We start from the raw sequence: 5,000 nt of genomic DNA, 5'->3' as shown, positions 1-5,000 counted from the left end.
CGAAACAAGAAGAAAACCAAAGGAGATTAGATCTTCTAGGTTAGGGGCCATACTAGGATCCATATCTGCCTGATTTACTTTCTCGCGCGCATTTACTTACTTTTTACGCTTTATGTCGTGGGTGTTAGTTAGGCTAAATAGTTCACTATAACAAACGCCAGACTAGCGTAAAAGTCCCCAAAACGTAATCTTGAGTAATCGCCTATCCAGATTAAGACACTCGTTGCGCCCTTGTTCGAGGAAGGTGGGTCGGCCTTCGCAGAGTACCTCCTCTACCTTGGGACAATGCGGGTAGGTCTATAGAAGAGGCCTACACGTCTAAATGGTTCTACTCAACGAGATCAGCAAGAGAGTCTTGGATACTCGAGGCAAAAGGATAGATTAGTCATTCATTAATGAAATCTATCAACCAAGAGTCATAAGGTATGATCAGTGAAGTAGTTCACTCACCCGGAACGACGGAGTCAAAGGGTAGGGCCTTCGTCCGCTTTACTCCGAAGAACTGGGGTCTTGGAATCACTTATTCAATCGGGGACGATTTTATTGAATAATGTGGGAAAACTAAGTTTTTTCAAAAACGATAACGAGTTTTAAAACTTTGTCATTTCTTTATGTAGTTTTTAAGATGACACGTAGAAACGGTTTCAACATTGAATCACACCTAAGGGAGGTGTTGATCCACTTCCAAGAATGGAAGAATGAATCCGAGAATAGTTCTCAGATTCAAAAGAAAGGTCACTAGAATACCCAATCCCAATGTTGACTCATACAAGAGAAGGTCAAAAGCCTTTTGCAAGCAATCGTATAACATTCTCTTTGAAAGAGCAATGGATGCTAGCACGACCATTAAGACAAACTGAGGAAGAAATTCCTACAAAAGTCATAAATGGAGAGGTACGAGACCTCCAAGGCAATCTGAAAGTCATCCTAAGGGAAGACAACAGAATACATCTATCACCCAAATTCAATATCGATTGAACAAAGATAGATAAGACCTTAAATGAGTCACTCAGATTGTTACGAACAAACTGAGCAGAACATACGGGAATATCTAAATCTTGAGATTTGGTACAAAGAATCTAAGAAAGAGATCTTGAGATTCAAAAGGGCAAAAGGATCAGTCAAGTGAGACAAACATTTGATCAAAGAAAAGCAGTTGCCGAGTACATGATCAAGAGTATTCCTCATTACTGTGAATGTTTCTAAAACAATGGCTAGACCATTTAAAAGGAAACTACCTTTAGCACCTGGAGGACAAAAGGAATGGAATTATGAATTCCGGTTCCGTATCCTTGCTAACAAAGTTAAAAACAAGTATCGTAAAATTCCTTCATCAGGTATTTAAGACCAGATGAGCGGCTCAGTGGGAGCTTAAGGGAATTACATACTTGACTAAAAGAAGTAAAAATCCAAGAGGGAGCAGAAGCAGTAATGCTAGGGATGCTGAAAGGGATCAAAGTCTTCTTTTAGACACTGATCTAGCTTAGAACTTAATAGTGATTATTTTGTTCTTCTAGAAACATATGATGTTTTAAACCAGTGGTAAAATTAACTGAAGGTTAACATTGATAATGGCTAAAATCAAGAGATTCAAACTCATTAAACTTCAGCATTGTCAATTAGGTCTTAAGGACTGAATTGACAAAGTCACCCTTTTCAAAAGGCATAGAGACTGGTAATCTATTAGGACTCATACAGTGTTATGCAGACCTATAAGTTTACTTGCAGAAGCTAACGAGAGAAACTTCAAATACGTACTCTGACAACTTCATGGAAACGTACAAATCATAAAGTATAAGTCGGAATGTTTGAAAGGTTCAAACAAAGTACAAACCGAAGTAAAAGAATCATTTTGACAAGAGAGTTTAAGTCATCCGATTAGATTGGAGTGATAAAAACTTGAGTCAAATACTAAATAACCATCAAAGGAGTTGAGAAAACGTTTCCCAACTCGCTCCATGGAACACATCTGAGGGATGGTGGATTCAGTGGGAGTAATCGAACATTGCTATGCATAATTCGATCAAAGATGGGTTTAAGCCAGTCTTCCGAATATTTTGGGACATATTTTATAAACGACTATTTTCACACTTACCAAAGTCCGTCTAACAGCTAAGCTTGTAAAAGCATTACAAAATTAGCTAAAGTCTGACGCAATTTCTTTTGAAAGAAATTTGGGCTTCTTCCATAACCAATCAAGAGAACAAAGTGTTTGTTGCTCATGATAGTATTCTTCTAATAATTAGCACTAATTATTACAAGAATAAGTGGGAGAAAAGTACAAGTCGATCATGAGAAAAATCATGAAGAGTCATGAAGAACAATCATGAAAACTTGTACAAGACGATTAAATTCGACCAAGAGCAACAAACTGCGGCTCCTCGGAAAAGGAAAGGTTTAAGATATGATCTTGTAAACCCACCGCACAAAAGCGAATGTCATTCGCAGGAGAACTCTCAAAGCGAGTGAAAGTGTCTCTAAAGGAATATCTCAAAGTAGTTGAGAAAATTCCAAATTGTTGTTCAAAAGCCCTGAAAGGTCAAAATAAAATCTTAAAGACTCAGAAAATAAAGGTTATTTCTGAAGAGATAAAAGACCTGCGCAGAAACGGAAACTGACTCTAGATTTTGGCTAGAAGCCAAAATCATCGTGGAATCCATATCTCGTCAAGACATGAAGCTTGATAATTTAAGTCAACAGAAGACCTAAATTGGTTTTCCAAAGTAGAAAACTGAGAAGGATGGAAACATTCATGTTTCCCGAAACGAGACAAGAAGAATAAAGATTCTTCCAATCAAGTTATGTCCACATGCATGCTTCAAAAATCTATCAACGGATTAAAAGCACGCAAGAGTTAGAATCTTCGATTCAAAAGGCAATCAAAGAAGTTTGATTCCTGAGGAATGAAGAAAATCTTGAATCACGAGTTTCAAGAAGGTAAGTGGGAGAAACAAACCTTCCAGGTCCGTATGCAGAGTACATACAAAAGATTGAGTACGACATAAGGTGTTGTATAACAGTAACGAACTGACTCAATAAAGGACCACACACAAAAGGATAAAATGCCATTTTGGGCATCTGAAGATCTATAAGCATAGATCAAAAGGATGATAGGATTAGAGAGACTCAGTACGCTGAGATGCTTGAGATCCGAAACAGAAAATCTAAGACTCCGAAAGTCTAAAAGATTTCGACCCAAAAACTCATGACAGAGGGCGTTGCAAAACTCGGAGTCTGAAAAGACACCGATGAGCTAGCACGCATGAGAGAGACATTTATGTTCGAAAACATAAAGTCAATCATGTTGGACATGATTAGCATCTAAACATCCGAATTCGGATTGGAAAACCGAAACACTACTTAGTACATCCTAGAAGGCTAAAGGATGAAGTAGTACAAAAGTTGAACATGTCATCGAAGCAAACTTCCAGACATGGAAGGAAAGTAGGCTAAAAGTGTTTTAAGCCGGGAACTGTTGCAAATACTACATAAAGAATTAAAAGCCTTAACTCTAGTAAAAGTTACTAGATATTATCAAGGTTGAAGTTAGCAATCTTCAAATTAATTGATAATAAGCAAAGTTTAAAACCGACTACCACGGTAGTCAAACTGAACTGTCACCTAAGACATAGTATGAGATTCATACACAGTCTAAGGCATGAGGTATAATTTTAAACCTCGACAAGTAAAATTGAGTGGGTAAAAAGAGTTTTACGGAAGAGGCTCAGATTTACAACTCTCGTTATCAGAAATAATAGAGTTATTTCACAAGTCGTCTAAATTTGGTTTAGTATTTAAACGACAGTCCATTGATGATAAAACATTCCGAATAGGTTTGTCAGATACGTGATCTGATGAATGAAACCCTATTAAGTGAACTTGGAATATTTATTATCAAATCCCTGGTCCAGGTCATTGCATGGACAACAATGACTCACGAAGACTAGCACGGGAGTCGATGGGATAGCGCAGTTTCATGGGCTATAGGAATAGTATATTCTATTCGACTACGTGGGTGTGTAAAAGGTTTATACACTGGATAACCCTCAAATGAGAAGTACATCACTCGTGATGAACGTCAATACTTCTCATAAAGACAATTGGAGAGATTCCTCAAAACATGAGTGCTCCACTCATCTTATGTAAGGAATGCCCGACTTTGGTTCCGTTAAACGCCGCGCCGTAAAAGGAGGTTATAAAGGCGGACACTGGGAAGGACAGGATAGACATGAAGTTAAGTGGGAGCGCAAGAATGGATTGTGTCACCCTAATCACATTAGGTACAAAGTGTCTCAAGGCCACTTGATGAGTAGCAACTGAAAATGCGTGGCCGCGCTCAAACGGATTAAAAGTTAATCGTTTGTCTTTTACAGTTGTACTCGGATATCAAGAAAGTCTGAATGACGTGACGTATCAGATGGGATACTAAATTGACACGGGAATCGAGGCATTGCACTTGTTCTAAGTCCAAGTGGGAGTCTGAAGGAGTTGAAGGAGATGTCCTTCGACCAAGGTGACAATGCGAACAATTTGTCGGATAGGACAATTGATGTGGAAGATCATCAAGTCCGATTGATTTAGGGATCGTAGAGTTGTAGCTAGAGACCAACTACGATCGTCGAATTACGAAGTAATTCGCGGCTAACTTCGATCGGATCCTACAACGGGTTACACATAAGAGTGACAAATTGATCTAGGATATGACTAGTGGGAGTGAGATATAATCATGGGAGTGTCCCATAAACATATCTCATAGGCCTAAAAAGGAATTAGGCAAAGATAGTACAAAAAGGCCAAAAGCAGGGTTTTTGGGCCTAGGCCGATTCGGGCACTTTTAGGGCTCGGATTGGGCTGATTTTTGGAGGGACGTTTCCTTATGTTATGAACATTAAATCTGCCAATTTTGGCTGGGTTTGGACGTCATCTCCTTAGGGAATTGAGAAAATACCAATAGTTGCTATTTTCGACTATTTCCCTAAATCTTATTCTAAAGGGTGTTT

This window comes from Eschscholzia californica, unplaced genomic scaffold (genome assembly GCF_041429995.1).
Source record: "Eschscholzia californica isolate CP2 unplaced genomic scaffold, dmEscCali1.0.p SCAF_31, whole genome shotgun sequence".
Lineage (NCBI taxonomy): Eukaryota > Viridiplantae > Streptophyta > Magnoliopsida > Ranunculales > Papaveraceae > Eschscholzia > Eschscholzia californica.
The sequence above is the reverse complement of the archived record's forward strand: the minus strand, read 5'-3'. Positions refer to the sequence as shown.